Raw genomic sequence first — 15,808 nt, forward strand, 5'->3', positions numbered from 1 at the left:
TGCCCACTATTCAGCTGCTTCGGATGGCTTTGATAACCCGACTGCTGCTGCTGTTGCTCCTCTTGACCAGACTGCTGTTGATTATAACCGCCTTGATGTCCCTGAAAGCCGGAACTTGAACCGCCACCCGGGCCATGAAAGTCGCCGGCTCCTGAGCCGCCGCCCGACCCATGATTGCCATCAAACGTGTTGGAATTCTTGAAAGCCTTCATGATCGCGCAATCTTTCCATAAGTGGGTGGCGGGTCGTTCCCGGGTGCCGTGTCTCAGGCAAGGCTCATTGAGTAGCTGCTCAAGAGATGGGCCCGACCCGCCAGATCTAGGGGGCGGTTTTCCCTTACGTCTCTGATTATTACCCTGCGCATTGGCATTGGCCACAAACTCCGGGTTACCTTCCGCCTTACACTTATTGCCTCCTTGATTCATCGGGTTATGCTGCTGACCCTTTCCATTGTCGTTCTTCTTTCCCTTCCCCGTTTCTTCATCATCAGACGCGGGATCCTTGGTACTATCAGAATTGGCGTATTTGACCAAAGCTGCCATCAACGTACCCATATCGTCGCAATCACGCTTAGGGCGCCCCAGTTTCTGTCTCAGCGGCTCAAAGCGGCAGTTCTTCTCCCACATGAGGACTGCAGAGCCGGCATCCATCTTGTCAGACGAATGTATTATCTCCTTGACCCGGCGTACCCAATGAGTCATGGATTCACCCTCCTCCTGCTTAAAATTTGTCAAGTCCACAATCGACATAGATTGCTTGCAAGTGTCCTTGAAGTTCTGGATGAAACGGGCCTTTAGCTCTACCCATGAACCAATGGAATTGGGTGGCAAGCCCTTTAACCAAGACCGGGCCATTCCATCTAACATCATGGTGAAGTACTTAGCCATTGTTGTGTCGCTGACCTCCAACAGCTCCATGGCCATCTCATAACTTTTGATCCACGCTCCGGGCTGTAAGTCGGCCGTGTAATTCGGCACCTTTCGCGGTCCCTTGAAGTCCTTGGGTAGGCGTACATTTCGCAGAGTCGACACCAAACAAGGAACACCGCCGGTTCTAGTAGCCACTCCCGTCTCAACGGAAGTCATCGGATACTCTGGGAAATCTTGATGAGCCGTCTGTTGAGCCGCTAGCTGAGCCGCCCGCTCGTTCTCCTGACGTATTCGGTCTTTTACCGGGTTATAGACACCGGGCTGGTTACGGCGCTGGGCGCTTGACAAAGCTTCTGACTCCATGTGCCTGCTGTAACTTTGACTCCAGTTTTGACAAGGCGGTGCTAACCAAGGTGGAGGAGTTGAATGAATCCTGTCCCGGCTATAAGAATAAGTCTCTTGCTGATCCAGGGCCGTCTGGACAAGTTCTCGGATCCTCCGGGTCTCCATCGCTGTCGGATCATCACCGTCCACAGGGAGAGCCACCAAACGTGCTGATGCTGCGATTAAGTTCTCCATGGGGTTGGAAAAGTGACCCGGCAGTATCGGCACGTAACGAGGCGGTGCCATGTTCCCATGAGGAGGTGCCATCTCCGGAGGCTAAGTCGGTCCTCCTGTTCTGGCTGTCACAAACTGATTTGCATCTGGCGGGTTACTTAGGCTGGCTCCGGGTGTAGCAAAAAGATTCCGAGGATCATAAACCGGAGGTAAACGGGACTGGGTTTTCTGATGACTCCTCCTCATCACCTCATTAGATGCGTTCAGGCTCATCGTGAGCTGGAAGGCCTCTGACTGTAGCCGTTGTGCCCGTGCATCCAAAGCCGCCCGTTCTGTGGCTAATCTGGTGTCCTCAGCTGCCAAGGCCTCCTTGGCCCGAGCTATTTCTTCGCGCACCCGTGCAACCTCCGCGTCATGCTCATCTTTATTTGCAGGAATAACTATGGCGGTTAACAGGGCCGTAAGCTTATCCATGAGATCTATCAGCACAAGAGATGGCGGGCGCACAAGGCCTCCTGCCCCGGCCGCTCCTGACCCGGACGTTATTGCTGCAGCGGTTGTAGAGTTTTGGCCGGGTTGAGTTCCAGCCATGAAGACTCCCGCCCATCTTGGCGGCTCATAGGGGTCCGGAATACTGGGGCCATCGGAACAGCCCCCAAGCACGCCGTCTTGCACTTGGTACAACGAATCTGTTGAACCGGCGGATGAATCACCGTCGGAGAGAACGGCCGTCTCTCCACCATCTTCAAATCCTTCAGGAAGTTCCTCTCCGTGGATGCAGCCCACGAAGGCACGCTTCATGATGGGTTGAACTCGAGCGGGTCTCGCACGCTGAGCCGTCTCGACAAGGTCGGTGCAATTGTCTGGCTTAGGGCCCGACTCACCAATCCGGCCAATGAAGACGTGGATTCCGCAGAAGGGGACCCGGTACCCGTACTCAATTGAGCCGGCGTCGGGGACCCATCCTTCATCGTCGATGTAGATCTTGCCGCGACGACTCTTGGTCATCCGGCCCACTGCATATCCCTTGAGCCCTTTGAAGTTGCCCTTCAAGAACTCAAATCCACCATGCACTAGCCCCACGGTGGGCGCCAACTATCGTGGAATTGTCACGTCAGATGTCCTAGTGAAAGGACTTAATCGTGGAGCCATCGCAACTAGGAAGCTTGAAGGGGTTAATCAGGACAAGAGACACGAGAGGTTTATACTAGTTCGGCCCCTTACGGTGAAGGTAAGGCCTACGTCTAGTTGGGTTGGTATTGCTTGATGTTTCGATAACCAGGGAGCGAGATATGCTATGCCCGATTCTCGATGAGTTGTTTCTTACCCTAAGCCGCTAGCGGGTCGTCCCCTTATATACATGGGTGGATGCCCTGCAGCCTGCAGAGTCCCGGCTGGCTCATAGACAGTGTCCGGCTCGGTGACTAGTTAATTCTACCTTATGTTACAAGTCATGTCATCATGGCGGTTTACAACTATGGGCCTTAAGCCGCCTATGGGCTTTAGACCCTTTATTGAACCGCCATCTTCATGCTTGGTCTTGGGCTTCTTTCTGATGAGTCTTCTTTTGCGTAACCTGGCCCCTCCTAGGCGGCTTACACAAATAGTTATATCCCCAACAATACCAATCCAGGGATGACACTTAAGCACAAAGACTTGATCCATTAGGGTCAGGTTGCTACAGATTTCCCCCTCTCGGAGGGAAGTTTCCCCGGCAGAACAGCTGCGCCGGAGCCCTAGATTGGTTCTGCCCAGGTTCCACGTCAAGACAGTGGCGCTTCGTCCCGAAAGCTTCTCTCTGATTTTTTCCACGGTAAAGGACACCATATAGCAGAAGATGGGAGTCAGAGGCCTACCAGGGGGCCCACAAGGCAGGTGGGTGCGCCTAGGGGGTAGGGTGCACCCTCCACCCTCATGGCTGACCTGTGGCCCCGCTCTGGTGCTTTCTTCGCCCAATATTTTTAATATATTCCAAAACTGATCTCCGTGAAGATTCAGGACTTTTCGAGTTGTGCAGAATAGGTCTCTAATATTTTCTCCTTTTCTAGTCCAGAATTCTAGCTGCTGGCATTCTCCCTCTTCATGTAAACCTTATAAAATAAGATAGATAAGGCATAAGTATTGTGATATAACGTGTAATAACAACCCATAATGCAATAAATATCACTACAAAAAAAATACACTTTCGTGATGATACGTGTTTGTCATAGTAGGTCGCGTTTTTTGTCATGCATGTACATCCATGACGATTTTATGACAGAATCCAGATAGTCATACAGGTGCTGTCTTAGAAGTGTTCCATGACATTACCAAAATTATCATCACGGAAGTGTCCACTTCCATGACAATAAATTGCGTGTCACAGTAGTGCTTTCGTCAAGGGTGACCGACACGTGACATCCACCGTAACGGAACACCGTTAAGCTATCGGGTCCGGCTTTGGATCCGATAAGCCGTTAACAACCTGGACCAATGGTGATTTTCCACGTGTAAAATCATCATTGGCCGCAGGAAACACGTGTTGCCTCACCATTGGGACAGATGTCATCCACTCATTGGATAGGAGGCGCCTATGATAGGTCGACATGTGGCACGGCCCAACAGTGGCCCATTCCGGTGAAAAATCCCGGTCCAATAAAAATTAGCAGGCCGACCCATATAAGGCCTACTTGTGTCAGGTCCATTTAAGCCCACGACCCATACGATATGTGCCAATTCGGCCCGTCAACGGCCCGTTAAAGATTTGACACCATTGCAGCCCATCGTCAGTTCGAGCCTGTTAACAACCCGCTATATATTTGGGCTCAATATCGGCCCGATGAGATTTCGGCTTGTTAACGGCCCATTCAATGGATGGGGAATTTTTAGGATGTACATCTTTCAGCCTTTTAGTGACCCATTTAAATGTTGGGCTAATTTCTGGCGCAGTGTGTCTTTCAGCCTGTTGACAGCCCATAAATCTGATGGGCCATTTGTAGTCGGACCTGAGTTTTGGCCTTTTAGCGGCCCATTTAAGTGTTGGGCCAATTTCCGGCACGGTGTCACTTTCAACCTATTGATGGCCCATAAATCAGTTGGGCCATTTGTAGTCGGACCTGAGTTTTGGCCTTTTAGCGACCCATTTAAGTGTTGGGCCAATTCCCGGCCCTGTGTGCCTTTCGGCCTGTTAACGGACCATAAATGACTTGGGCCATTTGTAGTCGGACCTTAGTTTTGGCCTTTTAACGGCCCATGCCCTTCATGGTCCAATACCAGCCCGGTTTCACTTTCGGTCTACTAAAGGCCCACAACATAGTTGAGCCATTTACAATACGAGCTGACTTTCGGCCTCTTAGCGGCCCATGCTCCTCATGGTCTAGTACAAGCCTGCTGTCTCTTCCGGCCTGCTAAAGGCCAACAGTATAGTTGGGCCATATGTAGCCCAAACTTAGTAGCGGCCTGTTAATGGCCCGTGAAATAAATTGGGCCCACCTGTTGCCCGCTTCGATGTCGGCCTGTTAACCCGGGAGGTAAGAGGGCCGACCATTAACTTTCGGCCTAGTAACGGCCCATTAACTTAATTGGCCCACTAAAGTTTGTACATGTCTTTAGGCCAAATTAGATAATTTGAGCCCATTACGACGAGTAATTATGCACAGGACCAAAACCGATCAAGCAAAGGTACGACATACAGGGAATAACATTGCACATCCAGCATATATTACAGGAAATTACATCCATTGGGCAATCAAAGATTGATGCCAGTGCAATTAAATGAGCCGAACCTAACCATCTACAACGTCACAATCTGCAACCTCAGCACAGATGACGCCCATAAGCTTGTGGGCAAGTTCTTGCTGCTTTGCTACACTCTCTCTAAAAATATTGATCGATTGTTGTGTCGCACGACTCTCCACCTCTGATTCATCCACCATTTCCATCATTGCTTCAGCCATTAATTGGTTCACAAACATACATTTATTCCGTTGCATTAGAGAAAGAGGATACTGAAAAGATTTAGATGGCGATTTTGGCAAGCTTGTATTATTGATAGTGAGAGTGTCTCGACCACTGCATCATAACATAAATTAGGACGGGAACCAAACAGATTAATCATGAGTTATTGCCATATTACCTGGCCTAGATTTACTGGAAAGAAACAATGGGGTTGCCTTGCTGTTTTCAGAGTTTGTCTTCTTATCTTCAGCAGCCTACACAAAATTAACACACTAGCATTGCTATCATTGGCCAAGTCAGATAATAGGAAAGCAACATTGACACAACGAACGTTTGGGCAACTAGCCTACACCAAATTAACACAATATGGCACAACTATCATCAGCCAGGTAAGGTAATACGAAAGCAACATTGACACAATGAATGAATGGGCAACCAGAGAAGCACTACAATTCAGTAATGTGCGTGATAAGATACTCCCTCCATTCCTTGATATAAGGTGTATAGATTTTTGAGAAAAAGTCCGAAATATAAGGTGTATTGCGTTGCACCACTCGCTTGGATAATTTTTTTAGGGATTTGATTACACTTCCTTATATTAGGGAAGCTCCTCTATTTTCTCATGCCAATTAGTCAGGTGTAATCTCGCCCAAAACTTGTGAAATTATCCCTCCATATGCGTTCTTTAATATCCGGGCCAAAAACTATACACCCTATATCTAGGAACGGAGGGAGTAGTACATTCGTGCAGCTTAGTATGCAAAACTACCAGGCATTTTTCCTTACAAAAATCAACATTGGCGCCTTTAACATTTTGCTACAACTAATTTTAGATCAGATAAAGGTTAGATTCACGCTGATTAACAAAATACATGCTGATGTAAAAATATAGTGATATACAACAGGTACTTACATCAGCATTGGAGCACAGAGAATTCCCGCAAGATATTTTCCTCGAATACGATACCAATGGAGGAAGTCTTCTATCGTTTAACCTTATTTTCTAAAAGAGAGATGGGTAAGGAACATGTAGAAAATATGATCAGAATGCTATGAAATTTCATGATGCAAGGATACGCACACGCTTCTTAGAATGGAGTTGACATTCTTTTGCTGGACTAGAGCGGACTAGTTCTTTGGCCACTCGAATCTGCTTATTATCAGTGGGAGTTGGGTTTCTCGTGCTGGAGCAGTATCTATGATGGAGTTGGTTTATTATCTCCTGGCCTTTGGATCTTTTGCAAAGACATGGTTTGTAACCCTTCAGATTCTAACATTGCGTCTTCCCCTTGCATGCCTTATATAGAATAATGGTAATTCAGTTATAAGACATGCTACAACAGAGATGGAATAGGTACTGAAGAATAGAAAGGCGTAAATATTGACATGTATTCCCTCCATCCAGAAATAAATGGATGGGTCTAGGCGTATTTCAGTTCTAGATACATCCAGTTTTATCCATTTCTGCGACATGTAATCCGGACGGAGGGAGTATGATGTAAGAGCTAGGGATACGACAGGACAACACAGTAAAAAAACACTAAAAAACCCACTGCAGAACCAAAATATTCAAACCCACTGATATGAGATAGTACACTCATGCAACTCAGGATGCAAATCTACGAGGCAGTTTTCCTTACAAAAATAAACATTGTGGCCTTTAATCATACATTTTGCTACAACTAAATTTAGATCAGATAAAGGTTGGATTCACGCCGATTAACAAAATACATGCTGATGTGAAAATATAGTGATATACAATAGGTACTTACATCTACATTGGAGCACAGAGAATTCCTGCAAGAATCTTTCCTCATAAACGATACCATTGCAGAAATTCTTCTATCTGTTAAGCTTATTTTCTAAAACAGAGATGGGTAAGAAACATGTAGAAAATATGATCAGCATGCTATAAAATTTCATGATGCAAGGATACACACACGCTTCTTAGAATGGAGTTGACATATTTTTGCTGGACTGGAGCGGACTAGTTCTTTGGCCACTGGAATCTTCTTATTATCAGTAGGAGTTGGGTTTCTCTCTGCTGGAGCAGTATCTATAAAAACTTGAGTTGGTTTATTATCTCCTGGCGTTTGGATCTTTTGCAAAGGCCTTGTTTGTAACCCTGCAGATTCTAACATAGTCATCTTCCCCTTGCATGCCTTGTATAGAAGAATGGTGCTTTAATTATAAAACATGTGACAGCAGAGAGATGGAATAGGCACTGAAGAATAGAAAGGCATGACATATTGACATGTATTCCCTCCATCCGGAAAAAAGGATGGGTCTAGGCGTATTTCAGTTCTAGATACATCCTTTTTTATCCATTTCGGCAACATGTAATCCGGACGGAGGGAGTATGATGTAAGATCTAGCACTACAAAAAAATACACTTCCGTGATGATACGTGTTTGTCACAGTAGGTTGCGTTTTTTGTCATGCATGTACATCCATGACAAATTTATGACAGAATCAAGATAGTCATACCTGTTCTGTCGTAGAAGTGTTCCATGACATTACCAAAATTATCATCACGGAAGTGTCCACTTCCATGACGATAAATCGCGTGTCACAGAAGTGCTTTCGTCAAGGGTGACCGACACGTGGCATCCACCGTAACGGAACGCCCTTAAGCTATCGGGTCGGGTTTTGGATCCGATAACCCATTAACAGCCCCGACCAATGGGGATTTTCCATGTGTAAAATCATCATTGGCTAGAGGAAACATGTGTCGGCTCACCGTTGGGATAGATGTCATCCACTCATTGGACAGAAGGCGCCTATGATACGTCGACATGTGGCACGACCCAACAGAGGCCCATTCCTGTGAAAAGGCCGGCCCATTTGACTTGGTCAAAAGGTGGCGGGCCGGCCCATGTAAAGCCTGTTAACAGCCTGTTCGCATATAGCCCATTTACAGCCCGCTAACCCAATGCCCGTTACACCCTACACGAATTAGGCCCAGTAGCGTCATCTGGGCCACCCAATATGATTCTAGCCCGTTTTCACTTCTGGCCCATGTATGGCCCATGACGTCTTTCGGGCCATATGAGGCCCTATGTAAATCTTGGCCTATTAATGGCCCGTGGTGAAACTGGCCCGTAATGAACAGTGTTTTACTTTACACCCATGAACGGCCCGTGGTGAAACTGGCCTGTAATGAACAGTGTATCGCTTTATACCCATTAAGGGCCCGTTATTCCGTTGGGCTGTTTCCAGCCCATGTTATCTTTCGGCCTTCTCAGAGCCCATTTATTCTTGGGCTCATTTCCACCATTCGTTTACTTACGGCCCGTTACTATTCATTTTCTGCTTATGGGCCAAATTCAGCATGTGGTTATAGTCGGCCTGTTTGTGGTCCATTAACACGTTGGGCCGTTTTCATAGCGTCATGAAATACGGCCTATTAACGATGGCCCGTTATGGTCGGCCCATGAACGGACGATTCCAACTCTAGCCCGTTTACGGCCATAATGCGGCCTGTTATTGGCCCATGTTTGGCCAATCGATCATACTGCCCGTATAAGGCCCATTGATGATACGGCCCGTAGAAGGCCCATTGTTTCTACGGCCCGTAGAAGGCCCACTGTTTCTACGGCCTGTAGAAGGCCCACTGTTTCTACGGCCCATAGAAGGCCCGCTGTTTCTACGGCCCGTAGGAGGCCCAGTGTCACTACAGTAAATATTAGCCCATGGTTATTGTGGCCTAGTTTTAATAAAATAGGTTATTGCAACCACTAGCAAACTGCGGAAAAAGAACTGCAATGACTAGAAGCAAACAAATAAACAAGACAACAAGGAAATAAATAAGCAAGCAACTTACGCTAGGCTATCACGGCTATCACACATATTACATCCACTTGGCATCAAAGTTCGCCACCAGTGCAAATAAACGCGCCGACAAAGGAATATACAAAACTAAGAGCACTTCAGAAGGCACAAGGCCTGGCCAGGTCGGGCCCCCCCAAACAGCTGAACAAGCTGAGTAGACCTCAGTTGTGTCAACGATAGATGCATCAACACTAGATTTAAGGCATGATGGTGCGCATGGCAGTCCTCTGACATCTTCATTGCATCTTTGACTTCAAGTCAGAGCTAAGCTGAAGCAAGCCTTTCCTCTTTAAGTTGAGACTGAAGAAGTCGAACTGATTGAGGCAACGACTGCATAGAGGTTGTCTCACACCTGCTGGTGAGTAGCTTCAACTCACTGTCTTCATCAAGACAGGACCTTGGGGTCATCTCGCTGTCCTCAAGATGGTTTGGCTCACTATCTTCCCTAAAGTTCTGCCTGGCGTAAGAGATACAACTCTGAACGAGAAACAAGGAGACACGTAACAGATTTCACAATTATATAAGCAAATAAATGGATCTGTTCTACATAAGGAACATGTTTTTACAACTACAATTTGAAACTGGTAGTTGTTGCAAACATCCAATCAAATGTAAACAGCAAAGCAAACAGCAGTGGAGGCAATGATGCCTATCCAAATCTATACTAGAACAAAGTTTGAAGGCTTGAGAAGGATGAACTTACATTACATGTTAACACGGGCTGGACAAAGCCCTTCTCCATGTTGATGGAAGGATAATTCAATAAATTCCCCAAAGAAAATTCTTTATAAGCGTTACCATTATTCTACATTTTGCAAAGAGTAAATATAGATCAAATAATATTGGAAGAAACAGAGGATAATGAAGCTCAGGTGCAGACTGATGATACATAATCAAATAGAAATTAATTAAGTACAGCGTTACAAGGCAAAAGGGAGAGAGGTACTGACAAGAGCAATGCAGAGCCCATTATTGTTTTGAGATCGTATGATCCTTTGAGCAAGGAGATTCATCTGAAATTAGTTTTCATATAAGAGAGAAGGTAAGGCACAAGCAGAAATTTAGGAGTTCAAATTTTGAATTGATATCATAGACAGTACCTGACGCTGGCCTCCCAGCAGTTCTAATAGGGGTTTGGCCACTGGAGTAGGGGTAAAGTGTGGTACAGTTGGGCCTGTGTTTTCTGTGGCTGCTGATCTATCTGATTTAACAGGTACCACTATCTTTTTCCAAATACCTAGTTTGTACTCCTTGAGGATCTGCACTCACCCTCTTCCTTTTGGACATCTATCACGAAAGAACAACATTTGACTGGAAAAACATAGTGTGACGACACATGGAATAGGTACAGAAAATGGATAGTTATGTCATATACTCATATATGATGCTTAAACTAAGCAGATGGTGTAACAAAGTAGAAGAAATGCAAGAGGTCAGATGCAAAATATGTGCGACCAATACAACTTTGCAAAGTTAGAGCAACCACCTTGATGGGTGAATAAGATAGGCCATCCGCCACCATGCCAAGTTTGTTAGCCAGTGGATCATTCCGCAATATTCCTCTTGTGCACCCATTCTCATGTTCATTTTGATAATGTTCAATATCTGACATGCATGAAAACATAAAAACAAGTGAGATTTTCTTTGTAATGCAGAAGTGATTCTAATCCAATACTGCCTCCCTGTAAACCCCTTTGTGCTATCTCTACAATTCTTTTAAAAGATGCCATGCATGCTGTAATTTGTTGTGTGCATTAATATAATGTGGCCTACTACTCAAAATATGAGAGCTCCAGAAGTGATGACACTTCGCAGATGATAGCTTCAACATATAGTAAAGAAGAACAAGTCGACCTGACCTGACAGATTCAAAATATACTAAGGGAGAACAACTCGACCTGACTAGTCGACCGCAAGAGAAGAGTATCATCTTAAAGAAGAGCAGAAGAGCAAGCAGATTGAAGATATTACAAGTGTTTCAATACAATGTCGGTCGGCCACCCATGATGAACCAAAGCGCACATAGAAATACTATTCTTTCCGGTCTCTCCATATGTGGCTCACATGCATTTCGAAACTAAAGTAGGAACATTTAGCTAACCAATTAAACATCTCTCAGTTTTACTAATATCAGCAATAATATCAGATATGAATTTGTACAACTAAGCTTGTTTAGCTCGATGAGTGGAGCAGTGCTATTACGACACGAACCACGTAGGCTGATTGTGGTCATCATAAAATGTGGAAAACATAAGCATGATCAGTACAGTGTTGACCGTGGCAGTGGGATGGCAGATCTGAAGCTGCAAACCGCGTAAAGGGTAGTTACCAACCGATGTTTGCTTTGAAATAACAACTAAGATTTGGTATGGACAAGAAAGTACGGTCAACAAGTGACAAAGAAATGCAATTATTCTGTCTCTCTATATATCACGACATGCATTTGGAAACTCAAGTGGGACCTTTAGCTAACCAATTAAACGTGTCGGTTAACTAATATCAGTTTCATATCACAATCATATTTGAATAACTAAGCTTTTGAATTCTGAGTGTTGTGTTGTTTAGCTTGAAGGGTTGAGTAATGCTAGTACGATAGAAAGCACCTACGGAGATCATAGTAGAGTAGATAAAAGGGGAAAACACTAAGCATCAAGAGAAAAATCAGGAAAGTGGACCTAGCTGGACCAGTGGGTGCCGCACATGCTTTTCGAAACGAATATAGGAACATTAGGTGACCAATTAAACGTTCTCTGTTTTAGTGATATGAGCATCATATCAGATTCGTATTTCAACACATAAGCTTTGGGTTGAGGTCTTGAGGAGCAGTGCTAGCACGACACGAAGCACCTACGATGATGGTAGTGAATATAAAGGGGGGAACCATAAGCTTTATGAGTATAGTGCCCGTGCCATGGCGGATCTGAAGGTGCAAACCGGACAAAGCTACTTCGCAACCAATGTTTGCTTTCAACTAGCCACAATGATTTGGTACCGACAAGAAAAGTACAGTAAACAAATTACGATATATTTTCCGGGTGAGATTAATAACTTAAGCACATATGGAAGAGTACCACCTCTCTTGCGACGCCGTGTAGGCCTATGCTGATACGTTGCGGGTGCGATGGCTGTCGCGGCGGGGAAGAAGACTTTAGACGACAGACGGCCGGGTCGGGGGATATATCCTGTTGCCGTGGATGAGGCGGTCGTAGGAGGGGCAATGGCAAGGTGGACGACGGCACCAATGAAGCGAGAGGAGGCGATGAAAGGATCCTGGTCCAGCACCATGGATGAGAGACGTCCATCTCTTGCAGTGGACGACAGGGTAGGTGTAGCGGCTCCGACAAGGTGGAGGATGGGGTGGCGGACGGAGGAGGCTGGCCGCAGTGCGGAGGTTGTCGTGCCGCCAACGGTTTATGAATGGGGAAATGGAGGGGAGGGGGGGCGATCTCAAACTTTGGGAGGCGCTTCTTTGAAATGGGGAAAGTTACGAACTTATCCCCCATTTAAAATTTCAGACATCGCGTCGGTTGGGGATAGGACAGTAATCTCGCATCTCGCAAATATTTGCCGGTAACTATTTCGGGCTAGGAGAGGGTGTTTTGCCGCCCATGGTGTATGAACGGGGTTGATAGGTAGGGCGGTGGTGTCACGTCTGATGGAACTTACACATCTGCCCCTATTTAAAATATTAGCCTACATCGATTTCGGACGAGGAGAGTTTGTTTTGCCGCCCACTGTGTATGAATGGGGAAATGGAGGAAGAGACACATGTCTTTCGGACGAGCTTGAATCAAATGTGTTTTGCCGCCCACATTTGGCGCCCACCGTGTCTGAATGGGCTCAGAGGCCACGGTGTCATGTCTGACTGAAGTTACTAGTCTTCCCCTATCGACAGCAGTGTAAATCCGGTAGATAAGGATGTCAAGTGTCAGGGGTAGACAGTAATTTTCATCTTGCAAACACTTGCTTCGGGCAGCCCAAAAATTATAGTGGGTGTTTAGCCGATTCGTTCAAAACTTGGGAGAATTAGCATTCACGTTTGCCCTGGGACCTGGTAAACTAATTTCAAATCCAGTTTGTATTCGATTACGAATATCCACAGATAATTATACGTTTTGTAATTTATTTCTTCAAAACCACAACAAAGAATTATTCCACCTTTATATATGATGATGATTTAGAAATTCCATGATCTTCAAATTCAGTAGGTTGGATACACTCTGATTCAAACAGTTATTTCATCCAATACAATATGCTCACACGAAAAATAGTTCACCTTATGTCAATCATACAAGTACTGAGGATTACCTCGCCTAAAAAATTCGAATCATTACAACACATGGACAACATGGAATTCTGGAAAACATAGGGGGTCTTGCAACATAATCCATTCAGAGACATGACACAACATGCAAGTACAATAATCTAATGACAATTTCAACTGGTATCTAAAGAAGAACCAGGATTACCTTGGGCTTCAGATAGCAGAAACAGCAGGACCTCCTCCATCTTCAAATGCAACATTCTTACTTCCTCCAATTCTTGGGTTGCTTGCATAATGCGTGCCGCTAATTCCGTAATTTCCAGCCTCAAGATAAAGATTACCTCATTCATGGCACCCACACCATATCTTTCTGCCTCTAGTAGAGCCTCAAGCACTATAATATCTGTGCCCAGACTGCTCTCCGGCGGTGTTGCCTCTGAACTGCTACCATCTGGTGACATGGATGGCGCACTGCTTCCACAAATAGATTCTGGGGTTGTACATTGTGTCCTAGTGTGAACGGCATCCTGAAAGGTTTCCACTGGACATAAGTAAGAGATAGTTATCGTATGATCCAGGCAGTAAGCTTACATGGTAAATGACGGACGAATTATTGCCGAGCATGGCAGCATCAGCCAAAAAGAAATTAAAATGGTAAGATGAAAGTTGAAAGGGAGTGTACAACCGCTATATTTAAGTTGCCAAGGCATCTAAGCAGTTGAAATAATCTGAGAAAGCACTTAACAGTGTGGCCTCATATAAACTACGAAGATAGTCTTGTGATGAAGTTGAGAGGAAAAGTTAAGGACTCAAATGAAATAGGCATGCATTTCTTTACGATAGTACAGCAGGCACTGCTGACATATTGGCCAACTCAGGTATAACGTAACAACAAACAAGCATTCGAATCAAGCAATACAGCAAAGCAGACAACTGAACTATTTGTAATTCGGTAGGATTACACGTTGAGGGCACAAGCCAAGAAAGCAGCCCACTCGCATTACATTTAAATGTACTAAAACACACTGGCTTACCATATGTTGCTGTGAAGCATAGCTGCTGTTGCAATGTTCTTTGAAGATATCGTCAGCATCCCGTGGTTGCAAATCTAGTTGTTGTAGTTTATTCTGCACCATCTATTTAGGTAAAATTAATTTTAATCGCATGCACTAGTCCGAATTGATCATCAATGGTTCATCTAAACTAATGAAAGAAGGGTGTGTGCATACACGACAATATATCCGCTTCTGTCTATTTTTATGCTTGTTTGAGGTGCCAGCACCAAAAGAACAAATATTTTGCTTGATGGGGTTGGCAGCTTCATAATTAATAGAAGCATCAAATTAGTCATGCAACTTGGGAAGATCAAGAACACACAAACAAGTAATGAACAGAGGCTCGGAGCAGTGATGTAATAGCTAGCATCAGAAAATGTAGGGTAAAACAAACAAAAAGCAGCGGAACCACATGCTAGTTTCCTGATGTGTAATTAAGCTTAGAGAACATTAAGCAGTCTGATGGAACCAACAGGTGGCATCAAAACAAAACTAAAGCATATTAACTATATGTGCACTGGTATGTAATTTAACACATGTAACATGTTCACTACCAGAAGTATGGCCCTACAGGTGCAAGCAGAATAACGCGTCTCATGAAAAACTGAATGATGCCCTGAAGAAATTCAAAGGTGCGGTGCTTATGCTAGGAAAGTGAACATAGGCGCCGACCGTTGGATAATAGTACCTGATTCTCGGCGGCGTATGGGTATCATCGTCATACTTGATAGCTAAGGATCGTCGATGGTGCTCGTGTTGCGGTTGAGTTTGGGCCGGCTGGCGCTGTCGCTGAAGCTGCTCCGGTGCTACGGTTGTGGCGCCTGTCGACATACAAGAAAGCTCATCTGTGGTAAGTGAACAGTTGCACGATAAAGAGAAAAACCAAAGGAGTTCAAATCGAAATAACCTGATGAGGCTGCGGCGTCGGTAAAGCAGGGCCGGCGGAGTTGAATATGGCGTCTGTGGAGCGGGTCCAGTGCAGTGGACGAAGGCTTCGGCGGGCGCGTTGTATAGTGCTTTCGATGAGGCGGATTTGTTGCGTGGGACGAGGGCTTGTATGAAGGGCCAGTGAAGGGGCGTACGAGGGAGTCAGTGAAGGGCCTACACTGTGGTGGAGGGCGCTGGTTAAGCAGATCCGGTGCGGTGGACCATGATGGCGGTCAAGGAGATTTGGAGCGGTGGACAAGCCAGTCGCTGAAGCGGCTCCGGTGAAGTGGTTAGTTGGCAGTTGGGGGTTCCAAGGTGTGGAAGGTAGATCTGGCGGGGTGTGAGCTCTGCGGCGGAGGACTAGATTC

The sequence above is a fragment of the Triticum dicoccoides genome, chromosome 1B, assembly GCF_002162155.2.
Source record: "Triticum dicoccoides isolate Atlit2015 ecotype Zavitan chromosome 1B, WEW_v2.0, whole genome shotgun sequence".
Taxonomy (NCBI): domain Eukaryota; kingdom Viridiplantae; phylum Streptophyta; class Magnoliopsida; order Poales; family Poaceae; genus Triticum; species Triticum dicoccoides.